Source organism: Alligator mississippiensis, chromosome 4 (assembly GCF_030867095.1).
Source record: "Alligator mississippiensis isolate rAllMis1 chromosome 4, rAllMis1, whole genome shotgun sequence".
Taxonomy (NCBI): domain Eukaryota; kingdom Metazoa; phylum Chordata; order Crocodylia; family Alligatoridae; genus Alligator; species Alligator mississippiensis.
Window position 1 is genome coordinate 74,569,436 of NC_081827.1, and position 17,156 is coordinate 74,586,591.

Sequence of the window (17,156 nt, forward strand, 5' to 3'; positions counted from 1 at the left end):
TGCTTCAAAATGCAGACAGGTATCCAGGTTGTAGCCGTATTGGTGTAGAGAAAAAGGCAATCAGGACTCGCAGTAGAAATGATAGTTTTTATTAGACCAACAAGATATTTACAAAAAAATGTCTCTAATTGCAAACTTTCATGCACAAACACCCTTCATCAGGCATTGGAGAAAAGACTGTAAAAGTTCCTCTGGGTAGAAATGAAAGTTCATATTTCACAGGATTTTTACAAAGGAGTCAATAGATGGAAAACTCCTCTGGGGAGTCGGTTCATAGCTGGTATGGAGCTTCTCACCTCCTGTGAGTATCTGTGATGATGCAGATTACCTTGAAACAAAGGCAGGAGCAGGATCTCAGGTGGTCACAATCTTTTTACACTCTTTTCTCCAATGCCCGATGAAAGGTGTTTGTGTCTGAAAGCTTGCAATTAAAGAATTTTTGCAAAAATCTTGTTGGTCTAATAAAAGATATCTCTACTATGAGTCCTGATTGCAAATGTCACATCTGTCTGCACCATGTTTCTACTATTGTGATTTTAATACAGGGTTAGTGATACTGCCATTTTATTAGAGCCTAAGCTTCTGGAGAAAATGATCACTTCAGCCTGAACTTTCATCTGATAGCTTCTAATATTTAGAAATAGAAATGCGACAAAAGTACCTACACTCGTATCTTTAAAAAAAAAAAAAAAAAAGAAACTCTTTTATAAAGTCTTATGATTTGACTGGGATTGGCAACACTACAGTATGTATTGCTACAAGGAGGATTTGATTTAAATCAAGTTTATTTAAATCACATTTTAAATCACTGGTCAGGAAGGCTCAATTTAATCAATGTTTTCTACAAAAAGTGCATACTTGTTGTTTGATATAACCTTCATTAAAATATTCCCAAACAGGGTCTCTTTTACAACCCGGGAAGCCTGCTGCCACGATAGGTTTTTCCTTCTACTATAACTGTACCATTCCCTCACTAGATCTCAAATTAATGGATAGGCTATACTCAGAAACTTATCCCTCAAGACTTCTGGAATATTTTGCTCAAAATGTTTCCTTTTTGTTTCTATTGCCTCTCCCTCCTTGCATTTATCTCCATATACCTCCTCCTTGCCCAGATCTACTCCACCTCCAACAATCCTCTATTAACTTCTTAGAACCTTGTACCTTTAGAGAGAAGTAAGGGCTTAACTGACTACACAAACTTGCAGAGACAATAGGGTAAATCAGGTCTGTCATCTCTCATCTCCATATACTGCTGTTAACAAAGATGTTGTCTCTGGAGACACAAAATTCACACTTTGAAAACTGAAACTAAGCATCACAGAGATACTTGATGGGAACTTCTAGACTGAGCACTGAGTCCCATTGGGAAGGGTGGTTTTCTTTAATCTTTACTAATCTATAGAGGAGCCTCTGAGAACCCCATAAGATTGGGCCCCTAATATAGTCCACAGCCTGTTGTGACCTATTTATAAAACTTTTCTAAAAAGTTTACATGAATATATTGTTTCAAATAGTATATAAATTAGAAGTTATAATCCCTATTCCATGACGGCATCTCTGAGCACTAACATATCTTAACTTAAAACTATCTTTATATAGGTTTTTTTTTAAAAGTATCTTCACAAAAAAATAAAAAATATGATTAAATCAAAAGAATCTAATTCATATTTTAAAAATCATTAAAAAAATTTTTTTAATCGTTTTTCACCCACCCTGGTACTGCTGCAGTACTGTCCAGAGGTTGCACAAGTGCTGTACAAAGGTAGAGAAACAAAGCCTGCACCTTGGAGAAATTATAATAAATTTAAGATGAGACTCAAGTAGATGCTAGAGGCAGGAAGATGCGTAGTAAAATCAGATGGTGCAAAGATTTTGATGGTTTCAAGTTGTGACTTTTTCTATACACATAGGAAAACAAGACTACCAGTACTAAGGGGAGATTCTTTGTAGGTGTCCACCAGTTGCATTACAGATAACACTGAGAGGCCTTCTCATTTTAAAAGGCTGGCTTAGAAAAAAAAAGAAAAATCCTGATATGTACTTTCACTGTTCTCAAATTTGCTAAAACACAGGGGGGTCAAAGAGCAAGGTTAAAGATCCAAATCCATAATCCCTTGCTTGGTCAGATGACTACCAAGAGACAGCTTTTTTTTCACCCCCAAACCAGTTAAATTATTACTATTTCTAAATACATGCTTAGATTGTGCATTTTGGAAGTATATTGCAGACTTAGGAGAAAGTATAGGAAAACAAACACTGTAAGTCTAGACTAGATGAGAAGCGTCTTGAAGTACACTAGCTACAAGGGCAATTAATAAAGGGTATTAAATTTTTGACCAGATGTGATACCTTAGCCTCATTCCTCTCTAACAAGCTAGGCATCCATTCCTCAGCTACTTAATCACAAAGCACACCTTTGCCTTTAGAGGATTCTGCTCTATTCAATGTAGTTTCAGTAAAATTCAATTAAACGTGACTGGCATTACATAATACAGTTTAAACAAAAAACTGGCACAGATGTACAGATCAACTGTGATAGGATGTCTCCTGGCACGGCTCATCTGCTTCACTGGGCAAACCCCCCCCCCCAAAACCATATATTACCCACTGCAGGATGAGGCCCCTGCTGCTACCAGGGCTTCAGGGGCCCAATCCTGCAAAATAACACTCAAGGCATGCCTCTGCAATCAGAAAAATCCAGGGCTCCCCCATTTGCTGAAGAACACCTGTGCAAGCAGGGTGCATCTGGCAGGGGAACACGCGTGGATTCCGACTCAGGATGCACCTCTGCAAATGAGAAAACCAGGTCGGGTACTTCTGGGGCTTCTTGGGCCCAATCCTGTGTATCCTGGAAAAATCCCCTGCAAGGAATTCCCAGGGTGTGCAGGATCAGGCCCCAAAAACCCCAGAAGTACTTGACTGGGTTGGCTGGAGAGCACAGGCAGCTCTAGGCTGCCTCCACTCTCACCTTAAAACAAAGAGCTTGCTTCAAAACAGAGACATAGGTGTATACTACCTTTTATCAGTGCCAGAAAATTTGGGCATTTTTAGCATGATAAAGGACACAGAAGTCTCTCTTCTTTTACTTTGTGACACCATAAAAAAAAACATTATGGTGGCATGAAGCTGATGTCTGTTTGCAGCTACAGTCTATTACCATAAAGACCACTAAGACATACTGACTCCTTCACAGCAGTTAAGGGATAGAGCAACTATTTATGGGCAGAATACATTTCTACTGCAGAGAGACCTTGAAGTTGAGCAGAGGAGAGTTAGTAGCCCTAAGTCACAGGGAGATCAGATAATTTACTGGACAAATAAGCCAAATCATATTGAAACAGAGCACAAAGTGCTTCTCTTTACCTCAGGGACAGTGATCAAACTACCATCATGGGAATTTACTATCATGGAAAGAAAATGCAATGTCACCTTGCATGCTACCTTCTTTTGTATGCTAGGGACTGACAACCTTTGAGTAACAGCTGGCTGAATTAACAAAACTCAGTCTAAGGTGGAACAGCACCTGCAACTGAGCCTCCACTGCTGCATCCTGCCCTGGGCTGGGGATTTCCCCACCACCAAATGCTACCGATGAACTTCTGATGCACCTGCTCACTGCTGAATGTCTCCACTGCCAAATCACCACCACTGTCCCTGCTCTGTGGGCTGGTTACAATCCCTTTGCAAGCTGTAGGTTGTCATCCCTGGAACAATCCAATTCATGGTCTTAAACTCAAACAGTGGCATGTGCTAAGAGATAACAAATAACTTGGCGTAAGTAAAGATAAGTTTCTGCTTCCACTTGTTCTACCTCTTCTAGAAAGAGTAGAGCACAGTGAGACTGGAATTTCCCAATGGTATCAAATCAGGTAAAAAAAAATAATATCCTTTATTTAGTTGAAAAAGTGAAGAAGTAGTTATGTTTCCCTCATGGCTGCATATACCTAGCTAGAAAAACAAGGACTTTTTTTTAACCTTTCCTATTGATTTATACAAATTGAGAGATGACAGAATGGTTAACTTGTACGCAACTGGAATTCAACTTCTCAATTATACTGACAGATTCTTAACTCTTAAGAATACCCAGACAAACTTCAGACTTAAAGTAGATAGTTTAATGAAAGCTGTCCATTTACCATGCATACATAACTATAATTAAAAAGTAAATAAATAAAAAGCAAGAATGATATATTTTGGGAATTTAAGGTGAGAAGTTTAGGGGAGTCATTAACTCATGCAACGCAGTCAAATCTACAGAACCCATTCATTCATGAAATTAAGACATTATGCAAACGAACAGTTTTACAGCATCCTGCAACCAACAGAAACACTCATGCTTTTCATGTTAGAGTGGTTAATCTACAATGATCAATAAGCTATACAGAACCCCTTATGTAGCGAGCTTTTCTGCGTGTTCTTCCTTCTGCAGCAACACATTACCACTAGAGGCAGTACAACTAGAACACGGAGTGGTTCTCAACCTTTTTTGTACCAGGACCTGTTTGTAAACATCAATGGCCAGTCCCAACCCAGTGCCCCTCACTCCCGACCCGCTGCCCCCCGCCCCCAGTATGTGGGGCAAGATGGAAGAGCTTGGGGCAGGAGGGCCCCAAGCTGGAACTCTGCCACCCTGTAAGGGAAAAGTCACGGTTTCCAACATTTTTCTCCTTTAAAGGAGAATCCATTTTATGGACCTTTCATATATTCTTGCAACTCACTTTTGAGTCATGACCCATGGACTGAGAAATGCTATAAACTGGCCAACAGTCCAACAAAAACAGTATCAAGGGAATGAAACTTGGCCCTGTATTTTCCTACGTGTTACTCATTTTGAAAATAAAGCGCACAAGTTAAAGGTGCCATGCGTGTCCCAGATGTCACTGAAGTACATGGGAGCTGCAGATGTCCTGCAACTCAAAATGAATCCAATGTTCCTAATGAAGCCAATGGCTCACTGCTTCAGGATAAGAGGTCCAAGGCTCCTAAAACATTCATTCATCCATCAAATTTACACCTTTTCTAGCACCACCAGCTCCTCCCTCTATGAGAAGACAGCAGTACCTTCCCATAGCCTGTAGTTTTTAAAATCTCATAATAGCAAGCTACCAGTTACGAACTGATGGAATAACAATTCAGTTTTCAGTATCTTACAAAAAAAAAGCCTAGTAAAAGGGAAAAAATTATGGAATAATTCTACGGCTGGTCCTAGCAAAACGATTCATTTTTAATCTGTATGGGGGGGAGGGGGGAAAGTATGCAACATTTCCACACTGAAGTCCCAGTCATGAAGCAAAGGTTCAGTTAAATAGCACTCAACTCCTCCACTGCTTTGTGATGCCTGGTGCTCACGTTATTTACTTTTGCAGCAAAGAAAGGATTCCCAGACTCTGTTCAACACAAGCTAAAAAAAAAGAAAAAAGAAAATGAACTACAACATTACAGTTTAAAGCCCTGACTGACAATTAAGGCTATGTGCTTATTCTGTTACTGATCTGGGCTCCCAACATGTTCTAAAAATAGCAGTTAACAGACAAAATGTGACCAGAGTTCTGGATGCCATCTTGTTCTAGCAAAACACTTAACAGTTGCTCTAAAAAACCAAGCTCCCGTTATCAGAAGTATAACTAGTGAAAAAGGTTAGAATACATATCTGTTTTTAAAACACCTCCTGTTTCCAGCCAATGAACCATTATTTATTGAACGAGAGGGCCACCAACAGCAATCTTGTGTATACCAGGGATTGGCAACCTTTTTCTAAGTCAGGGGTGAGCTGGAGGGCTGCTTAATGAGTTTTGGTGAGCTGCTTAGGGCCGCAAGAGTAGCCTCCCCCTTGACAGGTGCCCCACCCCCGGTCACCATCTTGGGACTGCCCCTAACTCCTGACCTTTGCCACCGAAAGTCCCTCCCTTTGTCCCCCAGAAAACACTCCTTTTGGGAGGGGAGGGCTGCCTTCTTGGAACCAGAAAAAAACCAAAAACAAATCATATACTAAAAGTCAAATACCTACTATAACATATTTAAATGTTATTACAAAAAATATTTTTGTCATGATTTGTTTGTGTAGTGTATACAGAGGGGAATGTATGCTGGGAGGGTGTATGTGAGGGGTTGTGGGAGCAGGGTGTGGGTGTGTGGCACTTGTTGGGTATGAGGGAGAGTGGGGACCCCTCACAGCCTCCCCACAATGGCACATAGTCCCCATCACCAGCCCCAGCAACAGCAGGAGGTAGGGTTCCTCAGGGTGCTTGTGACCTATACAGGCGCTGCTGCCCAATGGCACAGCTCCAGCCACAGCTGCACATGGTAACAAGGAGCGCAGCCAGGCCAGCCCATTTTGCTGCAGGGAGCCCCACACAACAGCACATCCTGGCACTTGTGCACCACTGGAGGAAGCCTGGCACAATGGAGCTGGCTGCCACCATGGAACCAGAGGGCAGGGCTCCCCACCACTTCTGGTGGAGTCCTGCCAGCTGCATGGGGCAGGGAAGGCAGCCAGCTCCACCACATGGGGCTTCCCATGGTGGCACGTGAGTGCTGGGAGCTGCGCATATGCTGTGCGGAGAGCTGCACAATAGAGGCGGGTTGGCTTGCCACCCCCTGGGCGCAGGCTCCATGCTGCTGCCAGCCCCAGCCCCAAGCTCCCGCCCAGCTGCAGCTCTCCCACCTTGGTGCGAGTTGGGCACCAAGCAGGTCCCTAGGGGCTGCAGCCCCACCTGGAAGCTATGTGTTGGCTGGGCTGGGCCGTTCCACCCACAAGGGTGGGAGTGAGGCACGTGGGATGGGCAGGGTACAATTAGTTAGTTGGTGGGTGCCTGTGGGCTGGATGAAATTGCCTGGCAGGCCACATCTGGCCTTCAGGCTATATTTTGTCTGCCCCTGCTCTAAGTCAATTTTTTCTAAGTTTCAGTGGTTTCTAATTGTGAGCTGCCACTTAGGCAATGAGGCAGAAAAGCAGCAATCGCATTAGCTGTAAGGATGTCTGGTGATGAGGGCAAAGTTAGGATAGGAGGGAAGGCTGTTATGGCTTCAGAAAAGAGAAACGATTCCTTTTTCCTTAAAGTCTGAAAAGGAACTCAGAGGTGATTATGTAACATCCTCTCCCTATGAAAAATTGTTCTAACATAAGGAACTGCATGTGCAGTATTGAAGTTTGCCTAAATTTGCATGGTTTCTTCCTCAGATTGACAAAAAGCACATCTTTGACACAATAAAAGCCTCCTGTCAAATTCTGAGTTGCACTATAGAGCATGGAGGTGGCCAGAGCTTCTCAAAACTATTTTTCTTAAAAGAAAAATAATCTAAGTTTAATATGGCTGATGGTATGGATATACCATGTTAGCTGAAACTTTCCAAATAACACCAGTAATTGAAAACTAGGGATGTGGAAGGTTAAACCATTAATTGCTTAACCGATAAGTACAGTGATAATCAGTTAGCTTACAGGTTATCCTTTAGCTCTGGTTGGCACAGTCTCGCAGGGAAGGGGGAAAGGGAAGCAAGCCATGCAGTGCCCCAGCAGGAATCAGAAGACAGCAGGGCAGACAGGCAGGCAGGCAGGAGGGTCACTAGTACCCACAGCCTAAAAAGGAAACGGGGAGCAGCCTAATGCCTCATCAGTTAAGCAATTAGCTGCTTGTTCACAGGTGCTCCTTCCTTCCTAGGGCAGGGCTGCAGGTGGGCAGTGTTGTCTGGCTGGGCTTGCCTCTTCCCCATCCCATCCCTCCCTCCAGTCAAAGGGCTCCAGGAGCTGGAAGTGGCTCCCAGAAGTAGCTGTGTCATCTGTTAATCGTTTAACCGATATAATCGGAGGAGGTTAAATGAATATTTTAAAACAATATTTACATCCCTATTGAAAATATGAACTCAAACAATTTGATAAAGCTATGAGCAAACTAAAAACAGGACCTTATGGAAATATCAGGTAGGCAACACTGACACATGCTTTCATACCCAGGATACAAACTAGTAATGAAGTATGATGTCTTCTTTCATAAGATCTATTTTATAATAAAATACCTACAGATCTCCAAAGAAAACTTCCTTTCTGGAAGAGACTCCCTAGCTATACAATGGCAGAAAACAAAAATAGCTCACTGACTGGTCATTGATAAAAGGCTTTTGAAACTCTGCATTTGTACCGCACAAAGATGGGCAATACATTAGGAAACTGATAGCCTTCCATATCTCAGCCTTATTTTTGTAAAAGTTCCTAGTCATACTATCACCACCAAATAGAGCACATGACAGAGATACACAATATGTGCATATATTTCAAGAGGCCATTGCAGGCTTCCTGTCTAAGGACTTAGACTAGGGGCAGGCAACTATTTTGGGCAGAGGGCCGCTTGCCAAGTTTTGGCAAGCCACTGAAGGCCAAATGGGTAGCCCCACCCTTTGACAGGTGCCCTGCCCCCTGGTCACTATCTTGGGACTGGAAGTCCCACCCCCCAATCCCTGACCTTTGCCACCAGAAGTCCCTCCCGTTGCCCCCCAAAAGTACTCCTTTGAGCAAAGGGATTTGTTATCTCGGAACCAGAGAAATACCAAATTATATTATAAAAATCAAACTTACTACAACATTCACTAATTTGATTTCAGAAAATATTTTTGTCCTGGTTTACTTGTGTTTGTGTAGTATACATAGAGATGATGGTATAATAGCTTAAAATGAAGTCTTACTTTTGTATATTGTGGGTGGGTATAGGTTTGTGGGTGCGTGTATGTGGGGGGTGTGGGTGTATGCAAGGTGAGGGAGCATGTGAGTGTATGTGTGGGTGGGTATGCGGTTTGTGGAAGGCTGCGTGTGGGGGAGGGTGGCTGGGGAGGATTGTGGCATGACACAGGGCATGCCTGGGGCAGACACAGGCCCACTTTCCCCCCTTGTTTGCCACCACTGCCCTTCTCTTGCCGCTTCCCCGTCACCTGCCACGCTTGCCACCGTGGCACCACATCCCAGATGCTCCTGCAGTCCCACTGATGCAGCTGGGAACCATGTGGTACTAGAATGGCCGGCCAATGGGTGGGGGAAATGGCTGTGCATGGCAGGGGAAAAGAGACAGCAAGTGGGTGTACAGAGAGCAACAACAGCTGGGCAGGAGGGGCCAGTGCTGATGCACCAGACCAGCACTGGCAGGGTGGCAGAAGCCCTGGGCATAGGCTGCCAGGCCAGAAGCCCCTGGTAGGCAGAAGTTTCCGGCTGCGGGTGGAGCAGGCAGGGCCGGCCTTGCTGCTCATGCTGCTTAATCCCGCTATCTGCTCCCCCTGGGTCCTACTGCCCATGGCTCCTGTCATCTTTGACAGGCAGCCAGGGGCAGATAAGTATTAATTTTCTAATATTTTTAGGGGCCCCACGGGCCAGATAGAATGGGCTGGTGGGTCGGATGCGGCCCGCAGAACAATTTTGCCCACCCCTGGATTAGACAGATAAGCACACTAACAAAGATGCAATATGCCTGTAAACAGGCTTAAACAAAAAGCAAATAGATGACCTATACACCAGTACAGAGTTTCTTATTCGAATCCATTGTAGATTTAACCCAGAAAAAAAACCAAGAATTAAACTACACTGTTGTCAGCTTGAAATTCCAGCATGGAAGCAATGCAATTAAATGAAACTAAACACTGAAGAAAATGATATACCCTTGCTTGGAATACTGTGTTCAGTCTTGGTTATCCCATCACAAAAAGGATGCAGGAGAATTAGATTGCATCACAGCCTGGCAACAAGAACAGCTAGGGGACAGAAAACACTTAAGAGTAGAAAATTAGTGCTGTCAAACTTACTCAACAGGGCAAGAAGGAACATAAAAAGAGTACACAAAAGTGTCATGCAGAAAGTAGCTCAGAAACATCTGACAGCAGAGGACAATCCAACTGAAAGATAGTAAATTCAAGGGAAGAAAAAAGCAAAGTAAAACTATTTTCACAAGTTGCAAAATTGGCCTATTGTACTTATTACTGAGGTACTAAGCCAAGTGTCTGGAGGTCAGCATAAAAATAAAATTAGTTTTTTCAAGATTAAACGTTCATACTTCAGCAGTTAAATGAGTCTCCCAATGGTAAGAGCTGGAGGGAAGCTCTCTCTCAGGTATGTCATCCTGTAACTGCCAGTTGCAGGGTTGCATGGTATCAACCATTACACGAAACTATGGTAAATACTGGACTAGACTGAATACTCTTCCTCTGAACATCCAGGAATCAGGCCAGTGGTCAGTTTAGTGAACAGTAGCCCAAAAAAGTGTTGCCATGCAGATGAAATACCAGCTAGACCGCAACTGTGCATACTCCTGCTTGAAGCTATTAAACTTCATGCTGAACAACACAATTTTGCTCCAGAGTATATTACAACTGTCCATTCACTCTAGAAGGGCATGTAATGATTCCTAATACATATTTTTGTAGATCAGCTTAAGTTCATGAACTGCTTTGGAATTCTCTGGCTTCAAGTGATATAACTCACTTAATTCATTATTATAAGTTATTAATACTGCTTAGCTAGACACTAGCCTGCAGATGCACACAGTTAGCAAATTAATAATCATTGCCACCTAACCCCAAAATATCTTTTAGAAGTAAACTTTTGTATAAACACTAGAGGTACACCGATATATCAGTCACAAATTGGATGGGCACCGGTAACAGAAAAATTAACATCATTGGCAATTGGCTTTTTTTGGCCAATAGTCACTGATAAATGCTGTGTGCATGCAAGCAGCTGCATGCTGCAGCCTGGCAGAGTGGAGAGCAGCCTCTGGCCAGTAAGTCTATTGGGGGGGGGGGCAGGGGGGAAGGAGCAAAGGGGGCAGACTGAGGCCCCAACAGGGAGGGAGTAGGGCAGGGGCAGCTGCTGCCCAGGTGGGTCGGGGTGTGGGATGGAGCCGCCGGAGGCTCATCGGGCGGACATGGGGGGTGGAGAAGGGAGGGCCGCTCAGTGGAGGCATGGGGGCCATGTGTGCCCACCCCCCCCACTTGTGCGTGGGGTGAAGGCAGGCTGCCCGCTGCAGGCATGGTGCCAGGGGCTGTGCCAGCCTCTTTTTGGCAGGGGGGCTAGGCCAGGGCTGTAGTCAGGGCAGGGGCAAGGCAGGTTCAGCTGTATGGGGCAGGCAGCAGTGGCGCTGGGAGAGGTGGCTACGGGGGCACTATGGAAAACTTTGGGGTGGTCATAGCCCCCCAAATGCCCCCTAGTGCTGTCCCTGCTCAAGGCACTGCACTCTGCAACAGCTGAGCCTACCTGAGCCCTACCCACAGCTCTGGCCTAGCCTACCTCCCCTCCCACCTTCCGGGAAGAGGCTGGTGCAGCCCCAAGCCCGCCCTTCCCCAACACACAATTCTGGGAGGGGAGGCACTTGCCCCTCATGCCTTCAGTCGAGGACCAAGCAGTGACATGGAGCCACCCCCCCCACCCCACCCCGGACAAGCTACCTGCAGCTCCGTCCCGCACCCCGCCCTGGGGTAACATTTACAGCCCCAGCTGGGCAACACCTGCTCCTGCCCCACTCCCTCCCTCAAGTGGGGGCCTTGATCTGCACCTTCCTCCTGCCCCCCCCACCCCCCCGGACTTACCAGCCAGACGCCGCATTCCTATAAATCAGCTACCAGCTTTGTATTGGCCAATATGGCTGGCTAATAATCAGCCATCAGTATCGGCCAAGAAAATCTTTATCGGTGCACCCTAAATACACACTTATTTTATTTTACAGAACTCTGGAGGAAAAACTGGGGGACAAGAAATTTATGGTGGAATATGTAATTGAACTCTAGTCTTCCAAGACCTGGGTTAATACAGAAGTGCTGGTTCAGTGTCAACTCTGAAAATACTGTTTTCTGGATCAGTTCCACATGTATATACAAAACAATGAATAGGCAATTTAAACTAGACAAACGTCATCACTTTTTGCATCACCTTTTTTTTCTTTGAGACATCAGATAATTACTAACTAGATCTGTACCAGTTTAAACATAAGATACAACAGATTTACATCCCTAAATCATATAATTCACATCAGAGGTTCCCAAACTTTTTCTTATTGTACATCCCCTTCCAGATTTACCAGCTGCCAGTATAGAAATTATATTTTAACCCCTTATATGCCATCTATTATTATAATGAAAATTAAATCCACCATTACATAATTTCTCCCACGTACTTCCAGAAATATCTTGCGTGCCCCGTGGGGTACATGTACCACAGTTTGAGAACTCCTGATTCAGATGATACATTCAACTTGTGTTCAAACACCATTCAATGGCGAGTCTTTAGCCTTATATTTGAAACATATACTAGAGCATAACCAGTATTCACCAAGAGATTGATGTCTTGATTCCCTTGAGACACTAATCAAAATGTAAACTTCCAATCTTTTTACTACTTTGACAGCTTGTTTGTACTCAACTACAAGACACCGTATTTTTCCCCAAATTAACACAGGGGGCGGGGGAGGCGGGAAGCCCCCCGAGTCACAAACTGTTCCCCCTGCCCAGCTCCTTTGGCTCAGGCCTTGGCTCCAGCCTGGAGCACATGGTTGGGCGGGCCTCAGCCTGGCCACATGGCAGTGATGGTGGCAACTCCAGCCCAGGCCCCAGACCTGTCAGCACAGTGTGAAGCTGGAGTAACTACTGCCATGTGGTCAAACTGGGACCAGAGAGTAAATAGTGGTGGGTGGGGGTGGGAGCACAGCCGGAGATGGTGGGGGCAGGCAGCAGGGGAGGAAGCATGAATCTATGCATCTATAAGCAGCCAAGCAGTGTTGGGGGGCAAATGGCAGGAGTCAGCCCACCCTCCCACCCGTGCTCACCCTGCTGCAGAGCAGGGAGGGCTGGGGGCAGAGCAGGAATTTAAGGCAACTCTCCAATAACTGGATTCTGCAAGTGGAAAACCACAACGAAAACAAACAGGTAAGTTTGCCATGTCTAGAAGCTGATGGGGGGGGAGGAGCATCTTAAATTCAGCACCGTCTTGGGCCCCAGCACAGGGGGCCGTCTCGCTGTCTCTCTCAGGGAAGGTTTCCTTAGGGCCAGTGCGCACTTTCACCATTCACAACCAGCAGCTCGAGTCAAGGTGACCGGGGCCCAGCGGCAGGGGAGGATGAACAGGTGCCCTCCTCACCCTGCTCCCTGCAGGCCGCTTCCTATGCAAAACCTCTGCCGGCCCTTCCCTTCCCCCGCCGCAGCGAGCCGCCCCCCTCTCGGGAGCGCCGTGCGGCCGCCAGACCCGCCCCCTCCCCCGTTCCCGGGGCCGCCCGCGGCCTCCCCTGCTCTGCCCCTGTCAGTCCGCCACCCCTCACGCCCCCTCCCCCCAGCTCACGTGGCGGTGGGGCCCGGTTGGCCCAACGTGCTGCCGGGCCCGGGCAGGCCGGGCGCGGCCTACGGGCGCGGGGGGGGGGGGGGCGCCCCCAGCCCCGGGTCGGGGGGCGCCACCCTCAGGCGCGGCCCCCCAGCCCCACTCTACTCCCCCGGCGCACGGCGGTACCTGCGCGCGGGGCCGGAGCCGGACCGGGCCGGGGCGGCGGTGACTCAGGAGCGAGGAGGAGGCGGCGCCGCGCGGCTGGCGGTAAAAGGGCCCGGGCTCCCGCCGCTCGCGCTCATATAGAATTCACGTCACCACGCAGCGCGCCCGCCCCCTCCCTCCTCCCCCTCCCCCTTCCCCTTCCCCGCGCGCCCCTGTCGCCAAGACAACGCGAGCGCGCGCACTCCACCCCCCCCAACGCCTCCCGAAGGCCGGCGGGAACTCTCCCCTCCCAGCCTGCACAGCCTGGCCAGGCAGGGCGCCTGCGCAATAGCAAGGCCTGCGCGCGCAGCCGGCACCCTCCTCTCCCGCCCTCAACTTGGCCATAGCAGAGCTCATGCGCGTTATCTGCACGGGAGCTGCTGGGCTTGCGAGTGACGCCCCTCCCCCAGCCCGCACGCGCTTCCTGCCTGGGCGGGGCTGGCCTGAGCCCGCGCTCATCCCGCCAGGCCGGTGGCGTTGGCTGCGGAGGCACGGGACAGGCCGCCGGCGCCTCAGGCCACGTGCCAAAAATCTAGGAGACCAGGTTCTTTGGGTAGATGCGATCTCTTATAGCAGTACTCAGTCTGCTTGATAAAAGAGACTGCATCTACCCAGAGAACTCGCCTTCCCCTGTCCTGAGACCAGCAGGGCTACAACCCATCAGTATAGCAGAGCATTCCTCTGCCTGACGAAGGCTGTTTCCGTGCCAGACTGTGCAAAGAACCTTTTTTTCCCGACTATTTAGTTGGTTTAATAAAAGATCACATCTACGCAAACACAGGGGACTGGTGCCTCCTGAGTCTGGGCGGGCACCTGCCCACACCATCAGTGGCATGGGCATAGCTGGTGAGCACTGTGCTGCCCAGGCTGCACTGTGCTGCTATATCAAGGTAACCCAAAGAACCTCGCCTGCATAAATATAGCACTGTGCTGCTCAGGCTACCCAGTATTTCCCTCATAGTGTTGTAAAGGCCCTCACAGAGAGCATCCCTGCCCTGCAGAACCAGGCTGGGGGAGAGCTGACAGGTTATCTACTGACAGAAGAAGAAGGAAACGCACAAAGTGGCCAGACCACAGAAATGCCCCCCAAGCCATTACTTAATCTGGAGAGAAATGTGGTAGGGGAACAGGGCAAATCAACAGAGAAAGGACCTTGTTCTGTAGTTTTAGTCCCCTATAACATCATGAGATTCAGGCTGGGACAGCAAACCTGAGAGAGACAGGCCTAAAGGAGAAATGTAAAGACAGAAAATGGAGGGTGAGGGTAAGGGTTGTTCCCCCACAACAGTTATTCCTAGTGCTGCAGACCCTGTTGTGTTTTGGGCTCCATGACATGCCATCATTTTCTGGTGTTTTATTGTACTGATAGGGCAGGTGTGGGCTCATTTGAAATCCCAGTTAAAAAGTGTTGTGCCAACTCTATGCTACTATCACTGTATGGATTATGTTAAGCTGGCTGTGTATATCTCTATGGTTTTGGATGTTTTAGCCAGAGAACAAAGTAGGAAGACAAAATGTCAAACAAAGGTGCTGGAGCACGGAGGACTGACACACTCAGGACCCGCCATCAAGAAGAGGAGGTTGTGATGGCTTGACCAAGTCAGGAGAATGGGAAGACACCATATCCCCAAGAATATTTGATACAGTGAGAGATTCGAGGCAGTTCTAGAAAGAAGGGTCGCGCTCTGTGGCAGTACCACAACACATGCAGAAATGATAAGTTGTTTGACATCAGCATAGAAAGCTGGGAGGAGCACGCAGAATCCCGTCCAATCTGGAGGGAACATCTGGAACTGGGTGCAGCTCACCATGAAGCAGCTTTGATCCAGAGGATGGAAGCAAAGTGAGAAAGAAGGACATAGTGTGCTGTAAACTTGGACTCCAACTCAGACAATACATGGCTGTGTGAAACTTGTAACAAGTTGTGTCACTTTCAAACTGGGCTTGTCAGTCACAAGCAGATTCACCAAGCACCTGACTAGACTTCTTAGGCGTACACCATGATCCAGAGGATCGGTGGTCGCCTAAAGAGCCAGAGAACTCAGAGAGTGGGCAGAACTCCTAATTAACTCTTGCTGTTGCTTCTAGGGCCAGAAAAATTGCTACTCACAATAGCAAAAGAAAGGGGCTGCTGGTGGGATGGGCACCCTTGGACATTGTTCACTATGATATGGGTAATGAACTGTATAGTAGTGAAGGCTATAAGGAGTAATGGCCCATCAAGCCAGCAGGACTCCAGGTGCTCCAAGAACACCAGAAGTTTCTGGGGGATTCTGGTTACTCATCATCGTTATAATGCTGCTAATTATGGGGAGGGTTTGGGGGGCTTACAGGCATGACCTTAGATGAGCTAGAATATTCATCTTTGAATCTCAGGCTTCGGGAGTTTGCTGGCCCCAGTTACAAGGTGTAACTGCCAGAGTCAGCAGAAAGGCCTCTGGAAAAGACTCTCATGGATGGCTAGGGGGAGCCAGATGAGAGGGTAAGAATCTACACTTGTTCTATGTTTCTGTCTCCAAACCTATGGTCTGTATTATTTGTATGGCTCTTTCATACTATGTAATGAATCCTTTCTCTGTTTGGCTTCTTACTAGTGGCCAATGGAAAGAGTGATTTTTAGGTGAGAGATATTCCAGGCTGATTCTCTTCCCAGAAAAGGTGACCTATAATTCTTCCAAAACACAAAAGTGGGAGCCACTTGGGGCTGGCAAAAATCCCTCATTACAGCTGCAGAAACTGGTGTAAGAGGAACTAAGGTGCAGGAATAGTGAAGCCACACACACACTTGGAGAAGGTGATTAGGGACAGTCAACATGGATTCATCACGAGCAAGTCATGCCTGACCAACTTGGTTGCCTTCTATGACAAGACAAATGGCTCTGTGGATCCAGGGATAGCAGTGGACGTGATCTACTGAGACTTTAGCAAGGCTTTTGATACAGTCTCCCACAACATTCTCACAACCGAGCTAAGGAAGTCCGGGTTGGATGAACGGACTGTAAGGTGGATAGAAAACTGGCTGGATTGTTAGGCCCAAAGGGCAGTAATCAATGACTTGATGTCTAGTTGGCAGCTGGCATCAAGTGTACCCCAGGGATCAGTCCTGGGGCCAGTTTTGTTCAGTATCTTCATCAACAACCTGGAAGATGGCATAGGGTGCACCTATGCAAGTTTGTAGATGACACCAAGCTGGGGGGAATACTAGATATGCTGGAGGGTAGGACTAGGATTCAGAGAGACCTCAATGGATTGGAGGATTGGACAAAAGAAATCTCATAAGATTCAATAAGGACAAGTGCAAAGTCCTGCACTTATGATGGAACAATCCCATGCACCCATACAGGCTGGGATCCAACTGGCTAAGCAGCAGCTCTGCAAAAAAAGACCTGAGGGTTACAGTCGACAATAAGCTGAATGTGAGCCAAGAGTGTGCCCTTGTTATGAAGAAGGATAACACCATACTGGTCTGCATTAGGAGGGATGTTCCTAGCAGATTAATGTAAGTGTAAGTGATTATTCCCCTCTATTCTGTACTGGCAGGCCACATCTCCAGTACTGTGTCCAGTTTTGGGCCTCCCACTCCAAAAAGGATGTGTACAAATTGGAGAGAGTCCAGCAGAGGACCACAAAAATGGTTAGAAGGCTAGGGAACAGGGCTTATGAGTTT

At 47.0% G+C, this 17,156-nt stretch overlaps 1 protein-coding gene across 1 annotated transcript in view; it reads right to left on the minus strand.

The window, feature by feature from the left end:
* NAP1L1 (nucleosome assembly protein 1 like 1) overlaps positions 1–13,579 on the minus strand; it is a 50,435-nt gene extending 36,856 nt beyond the window's left edge. Inside the window, exon 1 of the mRNA XM_006261684.4 lies at positions 13,472–13,579. The gene's annotated coding sequence lies outside the window, so the exon portion shown is untranslated. The remainder of the gene's footprint in view (positions 1–13,471) is intronic.
* Between the last annotated feature and the right edge of the window lie 3,577 nt (positions 13,580–17,156).